The following is a 17,460-nucleotide window of genomic DNA, read 5'->3' on the forward strand; positions in this document are numbered from 1 at the left end:
CTGTTCTTTTACTTAGTACTTATACAGCAAGCTGTTCCTTTTTTATCAGTATTTTATTTATGAGTTGACTTTGAGATCTTGCAGCGTATATCAAAAGAATTTCGGTAAGAACCCCCTCTATGCGACAAGCACAAAACAGAAAGAATTCATATACACAGATATTCAATTGCCTTTTAGATACGACTACTAATATATAAGGAAACCTTGACAATGGATACAGATACAAGTCCACAATAGTTAAATCAGATTTAGCCTTCTTTTGACATTCTGTACCGTAATTGATAGTTGGTTGAATAAAATATACTTCTGGTGACGAGGAAAATTTTTTTTGTTGCGCAGAGTAACGCTGAGGGATTTTGATTCTTTTCTTTCCTTAACTTTTTAAAGTTATTTTATACTCTCACATGCAAAATGGAGCAGCTGCTAACTTTGCCAAGACCAAGAACAGATCAATTTTGTTACGAGCACTGACTGCAATCACCAATAGTATATCTCACATTCTATTAATTCCATAATTCACAATTGAAATAGTGGCTGATTTCCTAAAAACATATTTCAAAGAATTTAAAACGTATAATAAAACAATTTATGTGTGGGTTACCAGGAGAGAATTTGCTTTCTTCAGAAAGTTCCATGTTGCCCACTTTACCCATGGTGATAAAGCACAGAATTATTGACTAGTTAACTGCCGTGGATTGCAATTATATTAGAAAATTACGTGGGTGGGACCAGTAACGTCATCCCAAATATGTATGTAAGTATGTATGTATGTTTATATATATATATATATATATATATATATATATATATATATATATATATATACATAATATACACACATTTATACACACACATATATACATATATACACACACACACACATATATATATATATATATATATATATATATATATATATGCATTCTAATGCTGATGTCTAAAATGGTGAAAACCGTAAAAAAAAAAGCAGAGAAGAAAATACTCATGTATGTGTCAACTAAAATGAATATAAAATAGGAAAAGAACATATGAAAAAAAAGTAAAAAAAATATAAAATACTTAAAACTGTCTATAATATATATATATATATATATATATATATATATATATATATATATATATATATACATACACGTATATATATTCATATATATACAGTATACTGTATATATATATATATATATATATATATATTTATATATATATATATATATATATATATATATATATATATATATATACATACAGTATATATATATAGATAGATAGACAGATAGATAGATATAGATATGTATATGTATATGTATATGTATACGTGTATATATATATATATATATATATATATATATATTATTAATAAAAAAACTAATAAATAATAATGTCTACAATGAATAAGGAAAGAACCGTAATTGCTTTCATAGTCAAATATAAGCCAAACAAAATTATTAGGTGGCTAAGGAGTAGATTCTCACGTGCATACCTACTGTAGATATACTAAATAAAGGTAATATTGTCACAAAAAAAGCTAAGGTAACTATTAAATGACCTTATACATTCTTCCAGGAAAAAGAAAAACAAGCACATTAATAGTCAAGACTAATAGGTAAATTACGGCAATGTTGATAGGAAAGAACGGAAAATAGACTTTAATTATCCCTGTGTGTAAATATGCATAAAGTATGCATAAAAGTTAAAGTGCATGAGCCTGTTGATTAATGACATTCGCACATAATAATTAGGCAAAATTGTGGTTAGATTCAACTCCATTGCACTCCATCGCCAGTAGGTGTTAAAGGGCAGATGCGTGAAAATCAAGGACCATCTTCCCTTGCCCCCTCACCAACATGAACCCGGGCGAGAGAGAGAGAGAGAGAGAGAGAGAGAGAGAGAGAGAGAGAGAGAGAGAGAGAGAGAGAGAGAGAGAGAGCGACAGGAACCGCCAGAAACCCTCAGTGCGAGGCTGGTTACTGGCGGGTGAGCGCCACAGTGTTGAGGTTTATCCTCGTTTTTAAAGTAGTCGGGAACCGAGAGCCTTCCAAAAGTGCCAAGTCAAAGTCGGTTTGCCTTCTCATTTTTTTTTTCTTTTGTAAATTCTCTACATTCGTCTTTGGGGAGACTTCAAGCGTACTTTCCTGGCTGGATAGATGCTTAAAAGTGACCTCTGCACTCCTTTGCATCTGAGTACATTACCGAATTGTTCTTTCTTTTTAAAGAGGAACGAAATTATACTTATATTGGTATGTTTAGTGATTAATAATTACGAGCAGGTATTGTGAATTGAAGTGGTTTGCTTTCCATTGCCAAAAGGCAGTCGGTATCATTCGCTGACGGAAACTTCGTGTTTTGGGTGCGACTTCTGCTCGGTGAAGAAGTATGCAATGTTTTCAACATATTTTACTGATCTGTCTACTACTCACACACAGTAATAGCTTTACCCATTAAAAAAAGTAACAGAGAAGAATAATGATGAAAGTTTGCAGCTAATCATAAACTACAAATTCCAAGAGCTTCCGACGGTAAAGTCTAAACGAAGGAAAATAGTTGTTTTTTAATCTGCCCTAAAGCAACAGGAGAGAACGTTTCAGGTAAGCCAAAATTTTATATACACACACACACACACACACACATATATATATATATATATATATATATATATACATACATATATATATATATATATATATATATATATATATATATATACATACATATATATATATATATATATATATATATATAGTGTGTGTGTGTGTACATTTATATACATGCATGTATGCATCTAGATATCTATATCTATATCTATTACCATTAAGATTAGCCTTTTGAAACAATAAAACTTGCTATTAGGTGTGTCCTATCATTTTTATATTGTTGTATTTATATTTTTCTCGTTTCATACTTCTCTACTTGCGTCATTTATTGATCACCCTTTCATGCCTTCATTCTATCCATAACAATGCAGAGATTCAAACGCGATATTTGATGTGTGCTAAATCAATGGCAGGAAGAACAGAATTGGCAGGTTGCCAAATGTGCTATTCATATAAGATATAATAAATTCACTCAAGATACATCAGTCAATTTTCAAGATCTTTATAGTATTAGCAGTGTCAGCTGTGCAAGTAACTGTGGTATTGCGGTTTGCATTACATGCAGTCTTATGGAATAATAGTGTTTTCTTCGCTTCTTAAAAGAATAAAGGCAAATACAGATTGGAACATGAAGTACTTATCAATGCAGGTGAGGATGGTCAACTCTTGTTAATAAGCAAAGTTGACCATTGTGCGTATTAGTATTTACTATAAGACTTGTAGAAATAAATGAGAAGCCGCGTTACTTGTTTATGCAAGGTTGTCTTTTTCATTTGCAAAGTAAATTAAAAACCAAAATCACTCGGCAAAGTACAGAGCAGAAAAACTTGATGTATGTTAAACCGAAGCAGAAAAAATGCTAGGTCTGGTCGCATGTCATTAGTGCATCCAGAACTAAACTGCAGACCCATGGAGAAATGTGAGCTAAAAATATGTTTCAGTAGAAAAGCGTCTTAAGATTTGAACAATTTTCTTAATTACCGAAGACCATTTAGTTTTTTTTTTTTTTCATGTTATTATGATGGTAACTAAATGGAGTGATTCCTCAGATGAAAAATAATGATCTTCAATGTTAAAAAAGTTCTTAATACTCCTTCAACCATATAAGATTAATCGAAAAGGCAAAATTTCGGCAAAACTATGAAAGGATTCATTAACAGAATGAATGGAAAGATGGTTATATGTTCATCAGCAAAAGAAAAAACACAAAGAGTATTATAACCATGGACTCGAAAAAGGTAATTATGTTAAATTTGCAAAATTCTTTGGCCAGCGACTCGGATGCAACGTTTGAAGAAAAGATGTCTTCAGAGAATTGGGACAACTGGGATTTGCTTGGGAACCATCAAAGCTGATAACTATATTTCAGGTGCCTTAAAAACAGTAATATTAAGGTCACTGAAACACCGGAACTGAAAGAACACACTCGGTTATGCAGGAAATTTGTACCTTAACAGATTCATCTTAAAAGAGAGAAATTCAAATACTTTAAGAAATACAGAGGCAAGTAGAGAATACCCATTTTTAAAGGGGATTGGTTGAAAGAGTTGATGAAAAAAAAAAAAAAAAGTTGACTCTCGCGCTCACAACTTTCATCCAGTATTGTAAGATTTGAGTCCAAACGGGCAATATATGACCCAAAAATTGAAGTAATAAGGAAATAATATATACTCTCCTACTTTGCTGAATGACATCTTACCATTGCTGAATGAAAATCGATAAAGTAATAGCAGTACAGGAGTTCATCCTCTTCTAACCGTTATCCCTACATTAAAGTACTGTTGCCTGGTCCAATGCCTTATATCGAAGGCATCCTATGGCAGTTGGAATGTGTCATCTTATCCCATTACTAAATATCTAATAAAAAAAACAAAGAAAAGAGTTTTCAGGACACAAAGTCATTTAATGCAATTAGGAAATGGGTAATAAGGCGCAGAGAGAGAGAGAGAGAGAGAGAGAGAGAGAGAGAGAGAGAGAGAGAGAGAATCACACAAGGTTGCCAACAATACATACATCTACCAAACGAGCAAACCGCGATCCTAATAAAGGGCCATTTTTATTTCAGAAACATGTGAATCGCAAATGTTTCTGGGACGTCTGACTTTGCTCCCACATAGATAAATCATGTTCAGGGTGTGACACCCTTACCCTTGCCGGATTATCTGCTCAAAGGCATTAGCAACTGAAAGGTATTATCAGATATGCGGTCAGCGTGAAACAAGCATATGCGTAAGAAGGGAAAATCAGACTAATATAAGATGTATAATATATATCGTATAATTAATTGAATAGTTCTATTTAGTATCTCAATAATTAATTTTAAATGTAATTATAAAGTCTTTGTTTAACAGCATATGCTGTTAAATTAAGTATCTATTTTTTGCAATTGAAAATTCTCTCACTCAGGTGTGTGCATAGATGGCTTTTAGGCTCTTTCAATAAAATTATATTCTTTTAAAGGATTTAATGCGTAAAAGTAAGTAGTAACATACTTTAATGGTGTTATCTTTTAAAAGTGCAATAAAAGCTTACTTTAGTGATGCAATCCGAAAGAAACCTAAATGTGTGTGTATATATATATATATATATATATATATATATATATATATATATATATATATATATATATATATATATATATATATATATATATATATATATATATACATACACACACACACACATATATATATATATATGCAAGTATAAGTATATACTATTTCTCCTATATAATAAAGAGAAAGTGTCTAGGTATATATAAATATACATACATACATACATACATATATATATATATATATATATATATATATATATATATATATATATATATATATATGTATATCATGTCATGCTCAGGCCTCCTCGTCCCTCTGTTAGGGGGGAGAACGAGTAGTCTTATCTTGGTGAGAGGGGGATGCGTTTGCGTGCATATCTATCTATACATGTAGCCGATATTTTTGAAAGGTAGCGTACACTAGTCTATTATAATTCCACTATTTGCTAATGAGTGCTATATCCTGCAGTTCTGAACTATGAGCTCGTATTTTCTGAGTTGAATTCGGTCACTCTCCCCATGCCTTTCTTCAACCTGACTGGACCTTCCACAGTAAACTAACGACCAGGTCCCTCATTTATTGCTAAAGTCAACATCGTCCGCCATATTACTTGTGTTTAGAAATAGTTTGTATGCCACTGGTCAAACGAATAACTCATATAAACATTGCTATCTTTTGGCCATTAAACAGTTTTGGATATACATCCGTGTAATGTTTATTCTTTACCCGTTTATGGGAAATTCCTTTTCATTTAGTATTCCGATATCAACAGTCTTCCCTTACCTCAAGTATTCACGATGTCTCATAGTATGTTTATCTATCTATCTATCGATAAAATATGCTTTTGTATAAGAGAAAGTGTATGGATTCTTGTAATTGCATTAATTTTTACATGGCACTCTATCTTTTCGTATTAGAACGCTAGCTCTGAGTGCCAACATGGGCAGTCTTTACAAGTTTTATATATCTATATTTGTTTATCTATTTATATTTACCTATCTATCTACCCACTAATTTCTCAAGTTATTTAATAATTTATTGCACTAGATCGATTTTCATTAACTGTGTCCTATTTTTGCTCGTCGTTCTGAGATCTTTGCTGCTCTCAGTGATTATAAAGGTATGTATTTTTATTCGAAAATTTTGAGACACCATCACATTCAGTTTTTAGGTTCTTTTACATACATGAAAAAGTAAATGTATGTGACATATGTTTCTTCAACGCTGTGTTTACCGAGGTGCTCAACACACTTTCTTCCCTGGAGGGTCCACTCACCACGGTTCCTCGAGTCATGGAACGGTTATATTCGTTCACTTTCACATTTCCCCGAATTTTGGCAGAAGCAAGAACCATTCGAATTCTCTTATAAATATATATATATATATATATATATATATATATATATATATATATATATATATATATATATATATATAGATAGATAGATAGATAGATAGATATATATATATATATACATATATATATATATATATATATATATATATATATATATATATATATATTTATATATATATATATATATATTTATATATATATTTATTTATATTTATATATATATATATACCTTGCTCTTTTTCAAAATTAAATGCAAATGAAGAATTCAAAACGTAAAATTACAGATAAAGAAATTATGGTTATGTGGAAAAAACAGCAGAAAGTAATATAACATTTCCTTCCCCAATTTCTTTCCCATGAAAAATGAAACCAGAAAAACAAACCAGTTCACTATAAATAAAATCGATAGCGACCTAATGTTTGTCACGAGAGACTTCCTCGCAAATTTGATTGAGTTTCTTGTCCGAATTTTTGAGGAAATCTGGGAAGACGGCTAAGAAACAAGAGCTGCCAACTCACCTCAAGATGAAATTGGTTATAAAGCCTGCAAGGTGGTTCCGATCTATTGAAGATGACGATGATGTTGATAGTGTATGCAAATTCAATTCTGACTTGTGGCAGGTCATTTTGCTAGAAGGATTCCTTCAGGAAATAATGCTGAAGTATCCTCAAAATTCTGAAAGCATATTAGGAAAGCACCTGTTGATAAAAAAAAAAAAATAAATAAATAAAATAAAATAAATGTAGATACTGGTATCACATACTTTGGAATCTCAACAAAGACTTCTTTACTGCTATGACAGTATATATATATATATATATATATATATATATATATATATATATATATATATATATATATGCATAATATAATGTACTGAAAAGCCATGAAATGGGATTTTCACGAAAACTTAAAGTAAAAAGAAAGATTTGTGAGAAATATATCCACCGTTACACACACTTACACACACACACACACACACACACACACACATATATATATATATATATATATATATATATATTTATATATATATATATGTGTGTATGTGTGTGTGTGTGTGTGTGTGTGTATGAAGGCATACAAAAGGGGAAAAACTGGGATAGAATTAATAATACTTTTCTCTATTGCCATAGTAAGATTCTTGATGAAAAGAAACAATAAAAATCGAAGATATAACATATTTATAGGGAAATCAGATCCCTAAGAAGTCAGTTTCTTGATGACCCCAGAGAAGTCCTAAAACAGGATAATACAAGACTCCTGGAAAAGACTATGACTTAAAGTTTTGACTTTTGTTATAAAAAATTAATGTCGATTAAAAAAAAAAAAAAACCTTTGGGTAAAGTTATCAAAATGGGTTACTCTATCAACCTTCGACCAGCCGATCTGATAGCTAGAGTTGAGCCAATAGACAGTCAAAACATTATCAGTGTACTATTTTTGATAAAGCCGTCTTACTGGCCTGAAGAGAAAAGTAAATATGGTAAATTGATGGTTGAATTTTTGAATATGGAAAAAAAATCTATTAGCTTGTTTAACAATCAAAACATCTAAGAAAGCGATACAGTCTTTTTCACTATTTTTATATATTAAATTATATGAATGAAAGCAATGAATTAATTCTAGCAACAAAACTCCCAAGATTAAATATTTCTTTTAGAATACCCAAAACATCATTAACTTGATACCAGAAATTTGAGAGGACCAATTGAAAGTATCAATTTCGACTAAAAAACTTCATATATATGTTTGATAAAAGAGGGGACCCAGGATTAGCCACAATTGATAAGGGTAAATCATACGTGATTTAATGTACCTACCTATACTGTATAAATCTAATATGTCAACAACAACCTCTTTGGTACCATGAAAAATCGAAGAGTCGGTGGTTTACCGTTATATTCATATTTTTATTTCTACTTCGAGATCACCTAAATGTTTTATAATCAGCAATGCCATGAAGCCTAAAATAGCAGAACATTAATTGAATTAATCTCATTAAATTTAAAGGATTGTGGTTTAAAATTAAATCATATGAATAAGGGTGTGGCAGCTCAATAGAGATCAATGAATCAATAAAGATCTTTTGTGACTTACAAATTATTTTTTCAGTTCTTGTGATATTCTCGATATTTACTCCCTTCATATTTAAAAGCAATTCAGTTGATCTCTCATAAATGCCGGACAAAAACTAGAGGTCTATCAAATTCTTTATCCTCGATCTGAATATCTATCTCTGGCCCCATTGGTTAATTAGCGAATACATATGGCTTACTGGTATTACAGTGTATATTTAAACAACCACAATGACATCTTAATTCTTGCAAATTGGGTGAGGCTATCGATTAGTTTAGTGGTTTACATCTTCCCCAATCTAGCTGAGATGGTTAAGAGGCTCTTGCATCCTTAATGTACATATTATACATGCATACATACATACATACATACATATATATATATATATATATATATATATATATATATATATATATATAAAATACATATACACACACACTCAGAATAGCCGCCAGATCCCGGGCATAGCGGGGTGCTAAGATTCTCCCGGTTTATAAATACTAAGGAAAATTTGAAAATTGGTCATTGGAATGTTACAACCCTGAAACGGATTGGGAACTTAGGGCAAGTGGAGAATAAATTTACAAAATACAGTTTGGAACAGAAAAGGCATTAACGGAATGGAGACCTGTAAACATTAGCTTGTTAAATGCAAAGGTTAAATCAAAGCAATGAAATATGAGTATTATAGTTTGCTATGCACCAATAAATGATTCCCCTGAAGAAGGGCAAGATGAATACTCTGAATAACTGCAGTGTAATAGATGAGATTCCAGAGAGATATGAAAATTGTGATTCGCGATTTCATTGCTAAAGTTGGAAGGAATAATCAAGGTATAGAGAATATGATGGGTATTGAGGGTCTTGACAAATTTGCAAATGAAAGTGGAGAACACTTTATAAGTTTTTGTTCAACAAACAATCTTGTTATTGGAGGTACTCTTTTCCAGCACAAAGGCATCCACAAATATACACGGACTTCATTTTGCAATTACAAAAATCAAATACATCACATAGATATTAATAAAGAAAGAAGGAGGACTCTGAGAAATGTAAGAAGCTATAAAGGTGCGGATATTAGTAGTGATCACCAGCTCCTCATTGCCACACTGAAACTTAAACTGAAAGAACTGAAAGTACACAACAGAAATGTAGATAAAATACCTAGGTTGGATACAACTAAGCTTCTAGAAGACGAGCACAGACAAACATTTGCAATTGAATGTAGGAATCGATTTGCAGTCTTAGAGACTTTAAGAGACGAAGAGCTGACAATTAATGAAGAATGGTGTGATATTAAGAACATGTATCAGTCAGTTGGTAGTGAAGTTTTAGGACATGCCGTTACAAGGAGAAAACCATGGATAACAAATGATACATGGGATACTATAAAAAGAAGACAATAACAAAAATGGATTGTTGAAAATTTCCGAGGAAATAATGTAAATTACAAGGTAGAGCATGCTAAGTATTCAAGTATTGATAGTGAGGTCAAAAGTAAAAACAGGAATGACTGGAGAGAATATTTAGATAGGAAATCAGATGAGGCTGACAAAGCTATGAATTCAGGGAGTGACTAATAATATAGGAATTGATCATAGAATTATCAATGATATATCTACTTGGGCAAAAAAGAAGCAGCATATACTCATAAAAAAATAGAGATGGATCTGTTATAACAATAGAAAATGAAAAAAGGCAATGTTGGATGGAACACTTTAGTGAGGCCATGAATAAGAGATATGAAGGGAATAATTTGATTGATATACCTGAAGCTGAGGATGGTTTTGATGTGCCCAACTCAGTGTGTTTGAAGTTGAATTTATCACTAAGAAACAAAGGAGATGGAAAGCTCCTGGATACAATGGAATAACTGCCAAGATGATTTTGTTAGAAAATGAAGTGACTCAGAATACTTACAAGATTATTTTGTAGAACGTGGTATGAAGAAGCAAAACCTGAGGAATGGGAGCTAGGAGTGTTGGTGATAATGACAAAAAAGATAAATCTGACTGATTGCAATAATTACAGAGGCATCACACTTACCTCAGCAGTCATGAAAATGTGTAGTATGCTCACTCTAAAGAGACTAGAGGGAAAGATTGATGAAAAGCTGAGCAATGAACAAGCAGGATTTCGAAAAGGTAGAAGTTATACTGAGCAAATTTTCATTTTAAGACATGTTGTACAGCAATGTGTAAAATAAAGAAATCCACTTTTGATGGCATTAGTGGACTATGAAAACGCCTTTGATAGTGTGCACCGGTCAAATTTGTGGAGAGTCCTGCATTATTACGAAGTTCCTATTAAATATGTAACTTTGATTGAAGTCTGTTTATAACCATAGCAAGGGCAAAGTGAATGTTAATGGAGTCCTATCAAATGAATTTCCAGTAAACAGTGGAGCACTCCAAGGTAATGTGCTATCACCTGTGTTGTTTATCCTCCTCATGGATTTTCTAATGCAAAGAACAGTTGGGGACCGCGGAGAAGGATTGGACGGGATTGGTAACAGGAAATTAGCGAACCTAGAGTATGCTGATGACACTGTCTCTATTAGCAAAATGCCACAGGACTTGCAAAGCTTGCTTCCCAGAATGCATAAAATATCACATGAGGTTGTCCTCAAGATAAAAAGAAAGAAAGAGATGATGAGATCCAATGGAAGATGAAATATCAATGCAAGATGAAATATAATTGGAAGGAAAAAGGATTAATGAGGTGGAATCATTTAAATATTTGGCACTATGATCCCTAATACAGGGTCTTTAGAGTTTAATGAAAGATTGAAAAAAGAGCACAGCAGACAATGGCTAGGTTAAGTGAAATTTGGAATTTAAATCATCTGAAATTGAACATAAAATTCAGGTTATATATAGTCCAGGATTCAGTGGGGGTACCTTTATATATATATATATATATATATATATATATATATATATATATATATATATATATATATATATATATATGTATATATATATATACATATATATATATATATATATATATATATATATTTTTAAAGCTGTTTCTCTGGTGAATTGACCTGCTGAATCCAAATCTGATAATTGCCAGACGCTAAACCTTGACCGTTTTACGTAAAATGCAAAAATCCATAATGCCTGCCATTGGCCCTACCAAAAAATCGGAGTTCTATTTTCTATGGGACTATATTTACGTGTAATTGGTCGTTTAAGGTATTTTGAGCTGAGAAATTAATTTTTGGGGTTATTTGTGCGATCTGAGATGTTGTTGTACCTCAAATCCCCAAGGTTACCATAATAATGCTCAAGAAAATGCATATGATGCACTCTCTGGCTACAAGAATATGAAGTTTGTCCCTATTTTTTTATGCCACACACATATCTAATTTTAAGGCTTGTTTTGGGGAATTGATACAAGATAATGTTCTTCATATTACTAGTTTTCGACAACATAAAACTGTCTGACATGAAAAACAAATGCCATATATTTTTAACAAACATGCTCAATAACGATTTCATTTCACATTTTCTATTAATTACTAACGAGTCCATCACGCTGACACATTCTAATCCTTTACAGATGTAGGTCTTGATACTCATTCACTCCTCATCACTGCTGCTGTCAGTGATAACTTTCATACGGTAGCCACAAGTTGCGTGTCTCCTATATTTGCAGAAGTTAAAGCAACCTAGCAAATACTTGTTGGAGTAACAAAGAGCTGTTTTACAACCGGATTTGCACTGGCAATTCACCAGGTTGAGAACTTCGTCTGAAGCAGCCAGTTAACCTGGAAGTATACGTAATGGCTCCAGTTGTGATGCTTTCATCTCCCACCCTGATTCCAGCAAGTTGAGATCTTGTGGGGGAGTTACTAAATACCTGCAGATTTCCACAGAGCGGTTTGATAGTGAGCTCATTGACAGTGGGGCTTGAAGTCAGCCATTATGGGAGGCAGACTTATCAGCTTTAGTGGTGTGTGCCTTTTGTTGCTCATCTTCTTTATAAAGATGCTGCTTCTCATCTCACTCAGTGTATCAAATGTTTCTTGACCATACAAGGTTGAAACAAATTCCAAGGATGAATTGCTGATTTCATCTTGTGAACTTGACATATCACCAAGTTTCAGTTCACCAGAAAAAGCTACAGATGTAATAGTTTTGAGTTTTAGTTACAGCTTCTTGTGAAAATCCTCTGGCCATTTAATTCTCTACAGAGCCTGTACATTCGCCCCAATTGAACTGCATCATATTCATTCAAGTCAGGAACCCGACCAGAATGTATATCAACGATGCCACTCGTAGGATGAACTTCATCATCGAAGATGTCTATGCAGGTTGATAACGCATGCTGGATTTTGTTTCGGTCATTAGCATCTGCTTGATGTGAGTGTGTCTTTCTTCCTTGTGAGTGCACACTGAGTTGTACTTCTCCAACTTTTATTGTAACTTAATATTGGGGGAACTTAAACAATTGGAAAAACTTCTTAACTACTAACAGTAAACCTATTGGTTTCTATTTCAGTTTCAGCCATCTTGGGAAATCTAAATCTGAAATCCTTAACTATGAATAGCATGTACAGTTATGTGATTTATTAAACCATGTCTGAATTAAAAAAAAAAAAAAAAAAAACACCTCATCCATAAAGACATTGTAAACCAATAGACAAATAAAGCTCCCTTGTATCCGACTCACTGTCACAAAAACTTAGTCACTCCCCTACCTACGCACTCTAACTCTCACTTTGATTCCATAATAAAAAAAAAATTTATTGCTATCATCTATATCATACATTCTTCCCACCTTCCATATTACCTATCCATAAATACTATCATAGAGTATTTCAGGTTCATGTATGCCGCATGCAATTTTTCACTGCTTTCAAATACTTCACATTAATGTTTCATATGAATTTCTTGATCAATGCAAACATTGCCTTCACTAAACTCTCACTGTTTTTATCCTGTAATTCCATGTCATGGTTCGTTTGTATTCAGTCTAGTAATCACCTGATAGGGTAAGTGATGTGTTTTTACCACCTACCAATCCACTACTACCTATAAATGGACGCTATCTACCTATATGTGTGTATATATATATATATATATATATATATATATATATATATATATATATATATATATATATATATATATATAATCATCATCATCAACCGTTGCTAGTCCACTGTAGAACAAAAGCCTCAGATATGTCCTTCCATTTCCGTCTCTATGGCATTTTTGTGCCAGTCCACGACCACAAACTTCCTTAGTTCGTCAACCCACCATCTTATCTTCCTTCTTCTGCTTCTTTTACAATTTCAAGGGACCTATTGTTATTCTTAATGTCCATCTATTGTCTGTCATTCTCATTATATGCCCTGCCCATATTCATTTCTTTTCTTAAAAGTTGTCAGAATATCCTCTTCTTTAGTTTGCTCTCATATCCATGTTGCCCTTTTTCTATGCCTTAGTGATATTCCCATCAGTATTCTTCCATAGCTCCTCTTGAGTTGTAACTAGCTTATGCTCTAAGACTTCTGATGCATAAGTTAATATTGGTAGGACCATCGCCTTTCCTTTTAAAGAAAGTAACATTTTAAAAAGCTCTCCATCCCATCCTTATCCTTCTTTTAATTTCGGTCTCATCCTGGGGAAACACTTACTGCCTGTCCTCCTAAGTACGTATATTCATTAACAATCTCCAGAGCCTCGTACATAACTCTTATTTGTTGTCTCTGCATTTTCATTGAACATTATCTTAGCTTTACTCACATTCATTTTCAGTCCTACATTTCTGCTTTCTCTATTCAAATCTTCTATCATCTTTTGCAATTCCTCCCATGATTCACTAACCACAACTATGTCATCTGCAAATCTTAAGTTGTCAAGGTACTCCCCATAACATTAATTCCAACATTTCCCCAATCTAAACTCTTGAAAACTTCTTCTAGACATGCTGTGAATAATTTAGGAGACATTCGGTCTCTATGTCTAACTACTTTATCAATTGGAATTTTCCCACTAACTTTATGTAGTTTCAGGATTGCTGTACTTCTTGTATAGATATCTTCAGTCTTCTAACATGAGATTCTTCTATTCTTTTTTGTTGAAGGGCTTTCATTAGTGCTGATGTTTTGACATAATCAAAAGCTTTCTCATAGTCTATATATGCCATGCATAGTGGTTTGCCATAATCTGTTGATTGTTCCATTAGTTGGTAAATTACATGGCTATTTTCAGTTGTTGAATACCCACTTCTTAAGCCTGCCTGCTCTCTTGATTGATTAAAGTTTAGCTGTTTTTCTATTCGGCCTAATATGATCTTTGTAAATATCTTCTGCATTACAGAGAGTAAAATTATTGGGCGGTAATTTCTCAGGTCTTTTGTTTCTCCCTTTTTGTGAATTAGTATGAAGAGGAAGTTTTTCAAAGTTGTAGATATAGAGCATTCTTGCAAGCATTTGGTGTGGAGTTCAGCTAGTTTTACTACTATGAAATCTCCTCCATCTATTATTAAATCAATTGTTAGACCATTTTCTCGCGCCACTTTGCCTCTTTTCATGCCTTTTAATGATTTCTTCACTTCTACTGTTACGTTTGGTACCAACTCAGGTATTCCATTATTCTATTGGTGAAAATACTTCTTATATCACCATTGTAGAGCACTGTATAGAAATCATATGCAATTTGTATCATTACATCTCTATTGAGGATATTTCAATTTTCATCCTTTAAAGCAAACATCTTTGGCCCCCTTTTCAGAGTCTTCTTTTCATCAATTAGGTGCTTATTCCTTTCTTTAGTGTTTCCTCAATTTTGGGCTGATAGTACTTTGAGTATCTCGTGTTTTTAGTTTATTTACTGTTTTGGATAGGTCTGCTAATTCTATTTCATCTCACTTGGACGTTACCCTCATTTCCAATCTTTTCTTTATTAGGTTTTGGTTTTTTCTGATAGTTTTTCTTGATCTTGTTTAAGAACTCTTCCCCTTATCTCTTGTGCTGATTCCAATACCAATTTTGTTAAATTGCTGTTCAATTTTGTTTTATTTGCTTCCATTTCATTGTGTAGCTTGGAGTACCTATTTTCTATTGCTAAACTAAACTTATCAGATTTTTCTCTTATTAAAGGAGTGTTTATTTTCTATCTTAAAATTAATTTTTCTCTCTCTTTCCTTAGATCGCAAAAAATTTTGCTTCTCACCATTCTATGATCGCTTGATTTTAACTTGTTTAACAGTGTTACACCATTAACTAAATTGACTTTTTCACTGAGATTGGAATCTAATTTCTTTTTCATTTCTCCATGTCTATTTTCTATGTTCTTATTTATACAAGAAGGCGTCCCTGATTTTAAGAATGTTTCTTTCAACAAATTTTACATGCATGTCTCCTCTGTCATTCCTTGTGCTACCAAATCCAAATTTACCTACTGATGATTCTCCTCTCTTCTTTCGACCTTTAGTCACCCAAAACAAATGGAAATGAAGTCATGTTTTTTCTCAGATATCATCAGATCTTCAAATAAATCTCTCTCTCTCTCTCTCTCTCTCTCTCTCTCTCTCTCTCTCTCTCTCTCTCTCTCTCTCTCTCTCTCTCTCTCTCTCTCTCTAATATATAAATATATATATATATACATATGTATATATATATATACATATATATATATAATATATATATATATATATATATATATATATATATATATATATACTGTATATATCTCCTCCTACACCTATTGACGCAACAAATGCTGGCGTTTCTAATCCACTGCATTACAAAAGGCCTCATCATGTCTGGGGTTTAGCCAGTTTTCATCATCATACTAGCCAATGCAGATTAGTGATGGAGACTTTCGTATGATTGCTCACACCAAAGCAACCAACTATGAGTGGCCCTGACAAGTACAGCTTTGCTGATCAGGGCAATAAGCAAAGCCTTTCACCGTGTTAAGATATCCCCACTCAGAAAGGGATGGATATATATATATATATATATATATATATATATATATATATATATATATATATATATATATATATATATATATATATATACTATACATATATATACTGTATACATATATATATATACAGTATATATATATACATATATATACATATACAGTATATATATATATATATATATATATATATACATAGGCTATACTGTATATATGGTGTATGAATGTGTTTAATAAATATATATTGACATATAATTTATGTAATTAGATATATAACTGAGTAATTGGTAAATGTGTGTTAGTATATACAAAAGAAAAAGTCAAGTGCAAACTCTTGTTCCAATGCATAGCATATGGTTGGTAAAGATACAGCATATAAGCTGACAGAGAGAGAGAGAGAGAGAGAGAGAGAGAGAGAGAGAGAGAGAGAGAGAGAGAGAGAGAGAGAGAGAGAGAAAAGCCTTTCTGGGTGTAGATACATTATGAGATTCATTCTGTCGCTTTGACAAAAGATATACGTTTTTGAGGAAAAGGGAATGAAGAAACATCTTCCGCTTACCATGGAAACCAACAGTAAACCTAGAAACAAAAGCCATTAAAGTAATGCCTCTGCCTTTTTGCAAAGTGAATTTACAATGATATTAAAAAACCCTCTACCGAGATTGCTGTTCTACAGTATATTACAGGCTGAATTTATGAAGTCTTTGGGAGATTTGTTTGTTGTTTATTTCTTAGATGATTGAAAACAAAAGATTTTGTTTACATATACTACATCTCAGATGATTGAAAACAAAAAGACGAGTAAACATAAAAAATATAAGCTCAGTTTAGAGAATTGTTTTATAAGTAGCAAAGAACTACGTTAGTCCATGAAAGAAAGAATAAAAGGAGCATCAAATAGCTTTAGGCTTATTCAAAAGATCAA

At 32.3% G+C, this 17,460-nt stretch overlaps 1 protein-coding gene across 1 annotated transcript in view; it reads left to right on the forward strand.

The window, feature by feature from the left end:
- The first annotated feature begins 1,969 nt into the window (after positions 1-1,969).
- The window catches only part of LOC137616379 (diuretic hormone receptor-like), a 399,151-nt gene continuing 383,660 nt past the window's right edge, over positions 1,970-17,460 (forward strand). Inside the window, exon 1 of the mRNA XM_068346068.1 lies at positions 1,970-2,585. The gene's annotated coding sequence lies outside the window, so the exon portion shown is untranslated. The remainder of the gene's footprint in view (positions 2,586-17,460) is intronic.

This window comes from Palaemon carinicauda, chromosome 22 (assembly GCF_036898095.1).
Source record: "Palaemon carinicauda isolate YSFRI2023 chromosome 22, ASM3689809v2, whole genome shotgun sequence".
NCBI lineage: Eukaryota > Metazoa > Arthropoda > Malacostraca > Decapoda > Palaemonidae > Palaemon > Palaemon carinicauda.